A 14,690-nucleotide genomic window follows, 5' to 3' on the forward strand; every position below is an offset into this window, starting at 1 on the left:
ATACCAGCCTGTGTGAGATATCTCTCATACAAGAGAGATATTCCTAACTCTTGGAAAGACTCTAAAAACATAAGCAAGTCATCTAAATATGAAAAAATGTGAATCCCCTGTAGCCTCAATGAGCTACAACTGGAGCTAATCACATTGAGAACACTCTTGGTGCAGTGGATAGTTCAAATGGTAAGGCAGAGAACTGATAACATAACCTTAAGAAATGTCTGAAGTCTGGATAATTAGGGATGTGATGATCTAGTGTTACTAGATTACTTGAAATAGAAAGATGAGATAACAGTTTGTGAAGTGATGCCATTTGGGCACTATAATAAACAGGTTTAGGAAAGAAAGATCCAGAACTGGTCTCCAAGCATTTTCTTTCTTCAGCACTATGAACATCATTGAATAAAACTTTCCCCACCTGGGAAGGAGGATCTGTTTTTATCACTCCTTGGGACAGCAAGTGATAAAGAACATGTGAAAACAAAACAGTTTCATGTAGATGATGAGTAATGACCTCCTGGAACAGAGGAATATCCTCCCACTGCCATCTTTAACCTTGATGAATAATTTTCAGAACCATTTGTCTAAAACAATATGTTGCTAAAGGGAACACCAGAGATTTAGACTTTGTGGAAGAAAAGAGGGGCCAGGGTGGGAGGGGGTCACAAGGTCTCTTGAACAGATATTTAGACTTGTTTGACTGTCCTTAGATTTGGAAGGTTCAAGAATTATTTTTGGAAGTCCCTTGTCATTTTTTCTTAAACGTCTGTCTACCTGAATTTTGTTAGGACTGTTTATTCTGTTTTTTGCCAAAACTCGGTGAGGAGATAGAATATCCTTTGGACAATTTGGAAAAGGAAGACTGAAAAAATCGTATAGATTCCCTAGATCAGCTTGCCCCTTTCATGTGCAGCAGATGGGTCAAACCCTAAATCTCTATCTGAGGGATAATTTAAGATCTAGTTTTTAACGTCATCTGGGAGGTTTTGAAAATGCAGTCATGCAAGCCTCCTTAAATCAGTACAGTGGCCATAGCCCTAGAAGAAGTAGTGACCTGTGCAAAAGAACGAACTATGTTATTTAGAGCAGATTTCCCCCCACAAGAAGAAACTGCAGATAAAACATTCCTCCGACTTTCACAATTTGCCAGAACAAACTTTAACATATGATCCTGAAAACCAAAGTTGCGTAGTATATGCACTTTTTTCCCATACTTATCAATAATTTTCCCATCTTAGTAGAAAGAGTAGGATTGTAATTAATTGTTTAGCAGGAGTGGGATCACCTAAAGCTACAGTTGTTGGGTCAACTTTGGAAATAGTGTATAAAAATTTCAAGACTGTGGAACTTTATGTATGCAGCAGTAGGCTTAACTAAAATAGCTGTGAGGTGAAGTTTGGGAAACGTGTATAAACACTGAGGAATTCATAGATCCTATCTGCCTTTTTAGGAACAGCTGACTATCAGGAAAACTGCAGGCAGTAATACACATATCCTCTAAAGCAGGAATGGGTGTGGGATCCGAAAAATCCTTCTGTAACAACTCGTAGTATTTTCTTAGGGACTCTGGAACCATAGTGTTATTCAACTGAAAACAATGGCATATTACAGCAATGGTCTCAGAGAAAGAGACAATCCCACAAAAAGAATCAGACACTGAGCACTCCTTTGAGTCTGAATCAGAAATCTGAGGAAAACAACCTGTATCCATCCCTGCATATCCCTTTTCAGATTCAGAATCTTGAATCTCTTAATCTGTTCAGGAAAAGGGTTCCTCTTTTTTTTAGCAGAGAGTACTTTACAAGAAGGATCAATAGCCTGAATTAAACCCTGAGCTAGACCCAGTAAACTACTCCTAGTCAAAGAAATGTGAGGAGGAAAAGATATGATTGGTTTTCTGTTTCTTTTTCACAGGAAAAATTGAACCACCCATATTATTAATGGCAACACCTGCTTCCCCAGGGATGGGTACAGCATTCTGACACAACAGGAAAGCCTTCCCTTTTCCCTCTCCCAGGACCAACAATAGTAGCTATCCTTTGCCCACAGAAGGGACCCCTACAGCCTCAGAGGAAGTGATTAATGTCATGTCCAGTCCACAGTGGCTGTAGGTGCTACACCAGAGGGATCCAGAGTAAAAGACAAGTGGTCTGAGGTACAGCAAATGGCCACAGCAAAGTCACCCAACTGTATCTGAGGCAAACTTATAGCCTGCTGTGGTAGCATAGGCTGTTTGTTTATTTTTTTTTTCTTTTTTGTGACTTAAAGGACTGACCAGGGGTCCAGTTGTCTGTTCCATGATCAAGCTGAAAATGGTGCATCTTTCTCTGGGAGGCAAGCAGTAATTGCTGGTAAACACTACTAGCCTACAAAAGTTACCTTTTTAACAGAAAAAACACAGTAAAGCACACTTTAAAACTTTATGCCAGCTCCACCAAAACCCCACAATTTGTCCACAGAAAAAAATGTTTTCAGTTACTTTACATTACTTTTAAATTGACAGAAAAAAGTAGTGCTATGTTTAAAAAATATGTTACAGTCTTTAAACACTCCCTTAAAATGCAATACTCCTAGCTTTAAACCTGAAGAAGAAAGTGATAAAGCATCAACAAAATTAAAAAATGGAAGTCTTTTTCCCCCAAGAGGAAATTTACCTGGCAAGCAAAGGAAAGCACAAGCTAACTTTTGATCCTTGAAGCCTCAGAGTGTACTCTGCAGTGGCAGTAAAGCTCTGAAGGGCTTCACACAAACATATCTTTTAGTCAGCTCAGCTTGAGCTGCTTGACACTTTGGAAGCATGGAAGGTGCCCTGAAGCTTTGGAAGCTGCCTGCCTGTTATATTCTTGGCAGGATAGAACCCATAAAATAATGTTATAGCAGCAGTGATCAGTATGATGAAAGTACAGTTGTGTACACTTACCATAAATGTAGATGTTCGAATGTATTCACTGTTGCAGTCATTACATTTGGGTAATCCTGCTGGCAGGTTGCCCTCAGTCGGCCTGAATTCCAAAGTCCTGGGTCCTGCATCAGCTGCTGTCACCCCTTCCCTGACGTCAGGTCGTCAGGGGTATAAAAGATGCAGCCGACGCCATTTTCTTTAGTTTTTCTTGCCCAGATGTCAGGTGTCCCCAAAAGGGTAGTCAAAATTTATATACATATAAATACATGCACTAATATAAACTTTACCTTCATCTACAAGCAAATACACCACATAGGTTGTATAAATCAGAGAAGGAAAGATAGGTTCCATCAGAAGAAAGGGGGATGGCGGGTGGGTAACCTGGACTGCAACAGTGAATACACTCAAACATCTACATTTATAGTAAGTATACACAACTGTACTATGTTCTTTGTGTTTCACTGTTGCAGCCATTACATTTGGGTAGAGTCCCAAAGCTATGGATGGGAGGCTGGAGCTAAACAGCATTAGGAGCGGTTATGAGGCTCTGCAGAACTGCAGTGGCAAAGCCTGCCCTGGATTTAGAGTAGAGTGGCAGATGATAGTGCTTTGTAAAGGTGTGCACTAAACTCCAAGTAGCAGCCTCTAAAATGTCCTTGGTTGGTACTCCCCTGAGAAAGGCTGCTGAAGTGGCTGCAGCTCTGGTTGAATGTGGCCTAATGTCCTTAGGCACTGGCTTGCCATGGTGTAAGAAGCAGAAACGAATGCAGTGGCCTATCCACTTTGAAATAGTCTGCTTTGAGATAGCCTTTCCTTGTGATCCTGCAGCATATGCCACTAGTAATTGTTCTGTCTTTCTGAAAACTTTGGTTCTGTCCAAGTAGAATCTAAGCTGTCTGTGTATGTCCAAAGAATGCAGAATTCTCTCCCCCTTGTTCTGTGGATTTGGATAAAACGTTGGCAAATGAATAGTTTGGTTAAGAGCCACACTGGACAACACCTTAGGCATAAATGTTGGGTTTGTCCTCAGAGAGACCCTGTGTGGATAAAAAATGATAAAAGGTTCCACAGCCATGAGTGCCTGAAGCTCTGAAACTCGTCTTGCAGAAGTTATTGCTAGGAGCAGAGCTGTTTTCCAAGATAAAAACTTTATATCAGCAGTGGCAGCTGGCTCAAAAGGAGGCAGGGTGAGTTTTTCCAAGACATAGTTGAGGTCCCATGCAGGCATTGGTGATCTCCTTGGAGGCCTTAAATTTTTGGCTCCTCTGAGGTACTGTTTTAATAAGGGATGAGAAAAGATCAATGGCTCTGTATTGTAATGAACCGAAATGGCAGCGGCATGAATTTTAATAGATGAAAAAGATAGACCTTTGTCCCGCATCTCAGTTAAGTACTGCAAAATCTGAGGAATATTTGGCACAGCTGTATCAGTTCCTTGTGCCTGGTTCCAAGCACAGAATCTCTTCCATTTTCCAGCATAAGATTTTCTAGTACTAGGCCTTCTGGCCTCCAAAATGACATCCATCACAGCTTTATTAAGAGGTGTGTTTTGTATGACTACATTATCCGCCATGCTGCCAGGTTTAAAGTTCTGAGGTGGCTATGCAGGATTTGATTGTTTTGCTGGGAAAGTAGATGAGGTATTTGAGGTAAGGTCCAAGCTGGGATTTGAGACAAGTTCTTTAGGATTGGAAACCAGTACTGGCAGGGCCAGTCTGGGGCAATCAGTATCATTTTTGGCTTCTCCTGTCTGACCTTTAGGAGTACATTGGGGAGGAGAGGCAGTGGGGGAAAGGCATATACTGATAGGTCTTTCCAGCTGAAAAATAGGGCATCCACTTTCCATGCTTGTCTGTGATAAGTCCTTGTGCAGAATCTTTTTAGTTGGTAGTTGTGAGGGGAAGCGAATAGATCTATGTCCGGGCATCCCCATTTCTTTGTTATCATGCTGAAGACTTGTGGATCCAGCTGCCACTTGTGGGGATCCATGAGATTTCTGCTTAGTTTGTCTGCCAGAGTATTTTTCCTTCCTGGCAGGAATTGTGCATGCAGATGTACTTGGTAAGTTAATGCTGTGTCCCACAAAGTCATGGCTAGTCTGCAAAGGGGGTAAGAATGTGTGCCCCCATGCTTGTTTATATACCACATGACCATGGTGTTGTCCGTCTTTATCAGTAGTTGTCCTGGATGAAGCAGGTCCTTGAAGGCTGTCAGGGCATTCTGAACAGTTGGCATCTCTTTTTGATTGATATGTAGATGCATTTGGGTTGTGGGCCATGTGCACTGAATGGATTTTCCTGCCATGTGGGCCCCCCAGGCATAATCTGATGCATCCGTTGTTAGTGTCTGCCTGGCTGGGGGTAATGTGAATGGCTGTCCCTTGTTTTGGTGACAAGCTTTGCCCACCATCGAAACTCCTGTTGTAGACAGGGAATGAGAGTAATCATTGTTTCCAGGCTGTGACAATGTTGAGTCCAAACACTTTTTAGGTACCATTGACGTTTCCTCATATGCCGCCTTGCACATGGAATTAGTAGGATGCAGAATGCCATGAAGCCCAATGCCTGCACAATTTTTCTTGCAGATAACTGGGCCTTTGCTGCCAACATTTTGAAATAGGTAGACAGTTGCCTTTGTTTGTCTGGCGTGAGATAAGCCATCTGGGCAGTTGTATTTAAGCTTGCACCCAGGAATATTATCACTTGAGAGGGTACTAGTTTTGATTTATTTTCATTGATTGTGTACCCTAGGCATGTTAGAAGTCTTTTCACAAACTCCAGATGCTGTAGAAGAATGTCCTTGTTTTCTGCTAGAATTAGACAGTCGTCCAAGTAAGGATATATTTGTATTCTTCTTTGTCTGCAGAATGTAATTACTGGTGCCAGGCACTTTGTAAAGACCCTGGGCGCAGTAGATAAGCCAAAGGGCAGTGCAGAGAATTGGTAATGCATTGAGCCAGCTTTGAATCTGAGGTATCATCTGCATAATTGTCTGATTGGGACATGCAGGTATGCCAATTTTAGGTCTAGAGTTACCAACCAAGCGTTCTTGCCCAGCATGGGCAGAAGCTGCTGCAAAGTCATCATCTTGAATTTTGGTATATCCAGGAATGTATTCAGAATAGATAGGTCCAGTATTGGTCTCCAGGTCTTGTCCTTTCTGGGTACCAAGAACAGTCTTGAGTAAAATCCTTGTCCCTGCTCTTGCTATGTTACTTGTTGAATGGCCCCCATGTGTATGAGGGATGAGACCTGTTTTTGTGCCTTTGCCCATTGATTTTTTGTCAGATCTGGCCAGCCATTTGCCTTTGGCAGGGTATGGAAATGGAACTTGTACCCTTGTGACACGATATTTAGGACCCACTTGTCCTGGGTTATAATGTGCCAATTTTGAGAAAAAAGTGCTAATTTTCCCCTAGGGTGCTGCCAGAAAATAAGTGCTTGGTGCAGGCAGGGGGAAGTCATTGGGACTGTTTCCTGTATGGTTGTGATTTGTCTTCTCCAACTTTGGAGGTAGAAGCACCCCATTGCTTTGACCTGTAGGAACCTTGCGCCTGGGATCTGCCTCTACGGTGTCTGGATCTGCCCCTTTGAGGTCTGTCTGACACAGGAAAGTACCAATTTTTTTGTAGGCCAGTGTGTCTACTAAACCTAGGTGGCTGTACTTGTAAAAAATCTTTGGCAGTTTGCATAGATTTAGCTTTGTCCTCCATTTTCTTTAACACTTTCTCTGCCTTAACACCAAACAAAGTATCATGCTGTAAAGGTACATCTAATAATTTGACTTTGACATGATCAGGCAGATTTTGTTCCTTTAACCAAGCATGCCTCCTAATTACAGAACCCATAACTGCGGCCCTGCAGGAGGCCACCAAAGAATCAAAACCACATTGCAAAGTATGCTTTCCAACTTGTTCAGCTGCATGCAATAAATCCTGCATTTCCTTGTTTTCTGCACATTCAGAGTTTAATAACATTTTCTGTTTAAGCAATGCCATGACATGTTGCTGATATTTTAGCATATGAAACTAACAGTTTAAGGCCCTTATAGCCAAGGTAGCAGATGTGTAAACCTTTTTTCCCCATCTATCCAGTGCCCTAGAATCTCTGTCAGGGGGGATAGGGTTTTTTGCAGTGGAAGCCTTAACTCCTTTGGGACTCTGTGAAATAGTTTCAGGGTCTGCAGCAGGGTTTTTAAAAAGGAATTTATGAGAGTCAGGAACCCTGTAATATCTGTCAGGCTTAACAGGAGCTGGAGGTAAGGAGTCAGGGGTGAGACTAGACTCCGAAAACACATCATCTACAATATCTGACACAGGTGGAATGGCTAGTGGCTTGTGTTGAGGAAGTAAAAGGAAATCACTGAGCCTCTTTTTAGATTCTGAAAAATCTTGGCTCTCCCAGTGGAAATGCTCCCTCATGGTATGCAAGGTTTCCCCAAAAGAATAGTCCTCTGGAGAAGAAACTGAAGGTATGGATTCTTCAGCATCAGAATCCTCACGGGGGGAATAGAATATTCCTGATCAGAAGAGGAATCAGAAGAAATAGAAACCTGATCTGAAAATTCATAGTCAGTCTCTTGCCTAGGCCTCTTATCAGGAGGAGGATGAGAATCCCTGATCAAGGTAATTAAGTCTTCGGCCATTTTGAGCATCTGGTTTTTTTTGGGCATAGAGGCCTGTCCACGTGGCTCTTGAGTTGGTTTCTTTGCTTTAGAAGGTGCTTTAGTCTTTGCCTTTGAAGCTAAGGTTGGTTTTATGTAAAGATGTTTAGGTCTGAATACACCCTCAGAAGCCGGTGCCTGCTCAGTGGCTCCAGACCCATCTGATGGAATAGTATCTGAGGCTCCAATACCTTGAGTTTCCAGCAGCATGGCCGACTCCACGTGGGAGTCGGTAGCGGCCTAAGACTCTAAAGTAGCAGGTGTCAGGGGCTGCGAAAGCACCTCACTGAGAACCGGCGAACCGGCGACTGGCTTAGGAGAAGTTTCGTCGTTGGTTTTGGGCCTCGGTTGTCTATCTCTTTCCTTTTCTTTGCATTTTTTGTGAACTCCGGTAGTCGGATGGCTGTCCGATGACATTTCTGGATAATTAAACTGGCGTCCAAAATAGTTTAAAGCAAAATCATACCAATGCTTGATAGTGCGTTGGTTAAATCTAGCACAAAACCGACAATTAGCAACGTTGTGATCAGGCCTAGCAAGGAATACAGTAAGAATGAAAGTCCTTATGAGGTATTTGCTTTCCACAAGAAAAACAATTATTAACTTTTTCTGACATCGGTCTGGAGCAAGAAAAAAGTTTCCCCAACGGGGTACTTAGCTGTATTGAAACTTCGGATCTGATACTCGAACACGAAAATCTCAGGAGTCGGTCAACCAGCACTTGCGAACTGATTCTGCTTCGGGCACCGCACGGCAAGAAAGACTAAAGAAAATGGCGTTGGCCACATCTTTTATACCCCTGACTTCAGGGAAGGGGCGACAGCAGCCGACGCAGGACCCAGGACTTTGTAATTCAGGCCGTCTGAGGGCAACCTGCCAGCAGGATTACCCAAATGTAATGCTGCAACAGTGAAACACGAAGAACATCACCATACATATTGAACAGGACTACATTTTGTAATGTTGTGCTCTTGCCCTAAGCAAAACACAGGACATGTGATGATATTTACAGGAAATTTGTTAACCACACAAACACTCTCCCTTTCTCTTAGACATAAATTCAATAAAGAACAAAGACAATTTTCCTCATAAAAATTAAAGTAAGTCCCCAATAAGGAATTTATCTGCCCATCTAAAGAAAACTAGCCAACTGCCAAACCTGAGAAATCATGGCAGGACTTGCTGGTAGCTTCAATGGCAAGAAAAATCTGATTTTGTTTTTTTGGCATCCATATGTTTGCTTTTATACCAGCTCACCCTTGAGCTCTAATGGTCACTCAGGCACATGGAAAGTGCCTTAAGCAGCTGGCCAGACATCTGATCCTTGGCAGAATGCATTCCATATAAATTATGCTACTGCAACACTGCAATGCTGATTTAATAATGAACTTCATATTCTGCAATTTTGAGAAATAATGTTCTGAGAATCAGAGTACAATAAATACAGCATGAGCTCAGGGAAGAACTGACTATTTTGGATCTGGTTAGATTATGTGATATGTGTGTGTGAGGATATAGCAGATACTCAACAGCTAACTCTTTGGGGCAATGCCACAGTGCTACTAAATTTGTGACATCTGTGTTTGCGCATCTCATGTATCTTCTTTCTTGACCAGAATTTTCATTAGCTATCCCTTTATGAGTAAGAATACCCGTGCTGGTATTGTACCTGAATTCCATGACATGCTGGTAGCTCATGAGGCACTCTTGTATAACCAGCATGGCAAGGAAATTTACTCAATTCTTTGAACTCCATATAATCCTCAAACAGACTTCTGATTGCAGTAAGCCCTTTCCTTAGTATTTGTAGAACAAAATGTAATTAAAATAACCATAAAATCGAGCTATCTGTTTGTGTGGTCTGCATTGCTCTGCATATCACTCATCTGTGCATTTAATTTTGATTTGAAGCTCTTTATTTAAGGTTTGATCACTTCTATTTTGTATCTTATTCTAGTATTACATTTGTTTTGTTTTAAGTTTTCTGTTCTGTTGGAGTTTTAAGAGTAAATTTGGTGTTTTTTGAGTTGCCTACACCTACCATAAATCTAATTTTGGACACTCCTCCCAGTCCCATGTCATCAGCTTATTCTACTGAGTAGAGAGAGATCATTTGGGTAGGCCCACACCGTTAGATACTCAACCTTCATCCCTTCCCACGTAACCAAAAAAAAAATTGCACTTTATGCATCTGCATTTACTGTATTTGTGTTTCTTCCTACTTTAGTACTTTATTTTGCATTTACTGCCTGTTCTTAAAAGTAATCAATTGCATTCTGCTGCATGTATTACTGCTTGTTAGCAGCCTGACTAAATTGTAACTGTTATTCTAAGCCTTTTGGTTTAAGCACTTGGGTTTCAAACCAGTTGTTTTACATTAAGGTTTGTGGTCTGCAGTCTTGTGGCCGGACAGGTAGCTTACATCCTTCTAAGTTGGGAGTTGCTGATTGAAGGCTTAGTGTCTGTTATTCTAAAAGTGTATTAGTTCTGGTTTAAGCACTTGGGCTTCAGGTCAGTTATTTTACATTAAGAAGGTTTGTGGTCTGCACTCTTGTGGGAGGAGAGGGTAGATTCTGCCCTTCTGAGTTGGGAATTTCTGGTTAAAGGCTTATTTTGCCTGCTTGTATGAACTGTTTCTTTCTGAAAGTGGTGCACCTTGTTTTCTGTAGCATAGATAAGATTCAGACCTGCTGAATCTAGCTTTGTTCGTATAACCTGAGCACTAATCCAGGCTATGTTTTTTGGAGAAGGTTCCCCTGCACCCTAGTGGCAGGAGTGTGCAGCTAGAACTTGTCTGATTGAAGACTGCTGGAACAGGGTTCAGTTTTAAGCTTTTTTATTGGTTAATTGGTAAATTTGTTTAAATCAGTTTGCTCGTTTGCTACTGCTATATTTAAAAAAAAAGTTCTAGCTTGTTTTCCCTCCTTTCCTGTTACCAGAGTAGTCCAGATACAGATTTGCAGTATTCAGGATTGTATTGTAGTTTCTGAGTTCCCCAGACCTTTCTGTGTTAGAGGGAAGCCTCTCAGATTATCAGTGGGAGTGGTAAGCACTAGGTAGCCTATCTACCACAAGTGAAGTGGTTTCAAGCTCCCTTTCAACTTTCTGCATTAAAAACCCATGTTTTCACGGGTTTGCATGCCGTGCAGAGCCACTACGCTAGGTTAAACTATTACTGGTGCCAGAAAGTCTGCTGTTCAATTTTTCCCTTATGCTAGTTCTCTTCTCTCTTGCACTTAACTAGCTTATTTGCCTAGCACTTCAGTTGGCTTCTTGCAGCAATTATTGTAGCACACATAAGTGCTAACAGCACTAAACATCCTATAAGGAAACAGCTGCAGTACTTATTGATAATGACCATCCCTCTTGGCATGTCTAAAGGTCAGTTCCCTGTGCTTTCTCCTATTAGCCTGGTGAACTTGGGCATTCTGAGGCAGTGTAGCAACTGCCTCATGTACACAGACAACCCTCTCCTCTTACCTCCCAGAACTCATACTTGTGAGAGATGCACATATATATCCAAACTGGAAGGCATGCACTCACCAGCCAAGACCAGAATAGCTGGTCAGAGGAGAAGGTCAACACCTGCACCACACCACATTGAACACAAAGCCCTCCAAATCACCCACCATCACAGTGTTCACATAAAAACACAAACCCCACACACACCTTCATGGAGGCTCTCAACAGAAATCTACCCATACGGCAGAGACCTCCAAATAAAAAACACACTTGACCACCACAACACAGCTAAAATCGCAAGACACATAGCTCACTTACATAGTGTGCCCCTCAACCTAAGCCCCTAAGGCAAAACAGCTTGCCCAATACACTAATCATAGGTGACTCGATAGTGAGGCGCACTGATGTCCCACTCACTAGGTGGAATAAGGAGAAGGTAACGGTCAGCTGTCTGTTGGGTGCCAGGATCTGACACATAACACATGCACTCAGGCCACTCCACAATAAGTACAAGTATAACCCTGTCATTGCCCATGTGGGTGTGAATTACCCGAGATGCACCTCCCTGGACTACATGACAAATTCACCACAGTAACAAGAACAGGCAAGCAAAAACTGAGGGTAATGCTACTCAGTGCTAGAAGTCTAAATCTCAAAATGCACTCAATCGAGGCACTCCTTAAAATGGAAAACATCGCTATCTGTGCAGTGACCGAGACCTGGTTCAAGGCTCCAGAGAGCACCCCCTGCACTACCAGGCTATAACTCATACCACACTTTTCGGCCATGTACCTGGACCGAAACATCAAAGGTGGAGGTGTGTCCATATTCATTAAGGATATCCACACCTCCAGGCTAGTTGCTCAGCATAATGCATCCGAGGTTATCCAAGTGCAACTAACTCTGGGCAAAACTGCAATCCAAATTGTAGCTTGCTACAGATCCCCCACCATGCCCCAGGATTCCCACTCCTCTTATCTTGATGTATTGGAGAATATTAGGGTTCAACCAAACACCCTAATAATGGGCGACTTCATCTACCCCACCATTAACTGGGAAAACTAGATGAGGGTAAGGTGGTTCACACAGCCTATCTTGACCTCGCCAAGGCTTTCGACACCATCCCCCATTCTGGAATTATAGTTAAACTCACTAAACTAGGTATAAATCCCTCCGTCACAAGATGGGTTGCCAACTGGCTCACTGATAGAACCCACACTGTAAAAGTTGCAGACTGCAAATGTGACCTCAAACCAGTGACAAGTGGAGTACCACAGGGTTCAGTCATGGGACCTCTCCTGTTTGGTATCTACTTCTCTGAAGTACAGGCTAACACAAAAGGCCTCTGGCTAATGAAGTTTGCAGATGACTGCAAACTAGGAGCCATAGTCAAGTCCCCAAATTATGTGGACATCCTACAGAAGGGCCTCGCTGAGACAGATGCCTGGTGTCAGAGCCATGGCCTCAAGCTGAATGCCAAAACATGCAGTGTCATCCCCTTTGGTAAAAACTCTGTACCCATGAACTACCACATAGGCAGCAATCTACTTAAAACCGAATGTGTGATAAGAGACCTTGGGACCCAGGTGGACAGTAGTCTCTCCTTTGATAGTCACATCACCACAGTAGTCAGGAAGTCCTTCTACAAGGCACCCGTCATCATAAAAGGGTTCTCATCCAGGAAAAAAGAGGTCATTGTTCCCCTCTACTCGACACTCATTAGACCCATTATAGAGTACAACACCCCTTTTGGAATGTACCTCACAAGACATCTGCAGCAGCTGGAAAGGCTACAGAAGTACCTCACAAAGAGGATTACTGGCCTCAAATAAATGCCCTATACTGATCGTCTCAAAAAACTCCAGCTTTACTCTGCAGAATATCACCTACTCTGAGGTGATCTCTGCCTAACATATAAAGCTATGTCAAACCCAGAGCTGTTGGACATGCTACACCTAAAGAAATCCCAATCCCTCTGAGCTACATGCTCTAGGGACCTAAACCTTGTTACCACAATAAAGAGGACATGCTGGAGGGATAGATTCCTGTCCCAGAGACTTCCCATACTTTGGAACAGGCTACCCATCTATGTCAAGCAAAGTTCTTCATTAGCACTCTTCAAGAAAAATCTTGATGAGTGGAAGGGAAATAGGAAATACACCCCGGGGATCACTTCTGTGTCTCTGCTTCATAGTGGTACAGGAAAATAACTTTCTTGGGTGGCGTAAGCCAGGGAACCTTGTTGGCTCGGCTTAAGTATGCCCTTGGGCCGATAGCCTAGTACCTACCTATGAACCTACAAACCTATGAATGGAGACATAGAGGAGCTCTCGGATTATGTGGCCCAGGCAGGTATGACCCTAGCCCTGAGCAGCATCCTACCATTGCCCAGAATGATACCACAGTACAAGCAGAAAATTATTGACTTCTACAATTGGCTAAGTTTCTGGTGTCATTCTAAGGGGATCCAGTGTCTGTCTGCTTGGGATGACATGATTGACAGACCTCAAATCTTTGCCAGAGATGGCCTGCATCTGTCACCCCTATTTTTCCAGATACTGGCTAAGGCTCTTGCCACCCCTATAGTGCCTTTTTAGGTGGTGTTCCAAAGACCAAATTACCACCGTAACAGCTATAAATAAATGCAATCTAAGCGTCATGCTGCTCAATGCTAGAAGTCTAAATCTCAAGATGCACTCACTCGAAGCACTAATTACCACATTGATGGTAGCCCACTGAACACTGAAGGCGTTATAAGAGATCTGGGGACACAGGTTGGCAGCAACCTCCCTTCTACCACAACATTGCTACTGTGGTCAGAAAGTCCTTCTATGTGGCACATCTCACTACCAAGGGTTTGGCATCCAGGAAGAAAGAGGTCATCATCCCTCTCTACTCTTCCCTCATTAGACCAGCCATCGAGTATAATGCCCCATTTGGCATGTACCTCACTAGACACCTGCAACAGCTGGAAAGGCCACAAAAGTACCTCACAAAGAGAATCCTAGGCCTTAAACACATGCCCTACATGGACAGACTCAAAAAACTCCAGCTTTTCCCTGTCTCATATCGTCTATTAAGAGACAATCTCTGCTTGACTTACAAAGCTATGTCTGACCCAGCCCTGTTAGAAATGTTACACCTAAAGAAATCCCAATCTCTCTGCACCACACACTCCAGGGACCTCAACCTCATTATCGCAATCAACAGAAAATGCTGGAGGGACAGGTTCATAACTCAGAGACTGCACATGCTCTGGAATAAACTTCTCATACATGTCAAGCAGAGCACTTCACTGATCCTTTTCAAGAGAAATCTTCATGAGTGGATGGAAAATGGGGAGTTCACCCCGGGGATCACTCCAGTGGCTCTACTTGATAGAGGCACTGGGAATTAATGGTGGCATGATGCCAGGGCACTTCTATGGGCTAGGCTTGTAAAGGCCCCAGGGCCTTTGGCCTAGTACACACCTATGAACCTGTGAATCTATTTAATGGTGTAATTGAATATAATACTAAAAGTATACATATAGACTTGTGTAGGTGTGGGGTATGGAGGGAGGAAATTTTTACTGATACCCTAACCTCTCCTTGAACATCAACTAGTATGGTTAGCATAAATATAACCAGTTATATTATCTTCTTAGGGAAGAATAACTGCAACAGTA

The sequence above is a fragment of the Protopterus annectens genome, chromosome 1.part2, assembly GCF_019279795.1.
Source record: "Protopterus annectens isolate FY-2018-M chromosome 1.part2, PAN1.0, whole genome shotgun sequence".
Classification (NCBI taxonomy): domain Eukaryota; kingdom Metazoa; phylum Chordata; order Ceratodontiformes; family Protopteridae; genus Protopterus; species Protopterus annectens.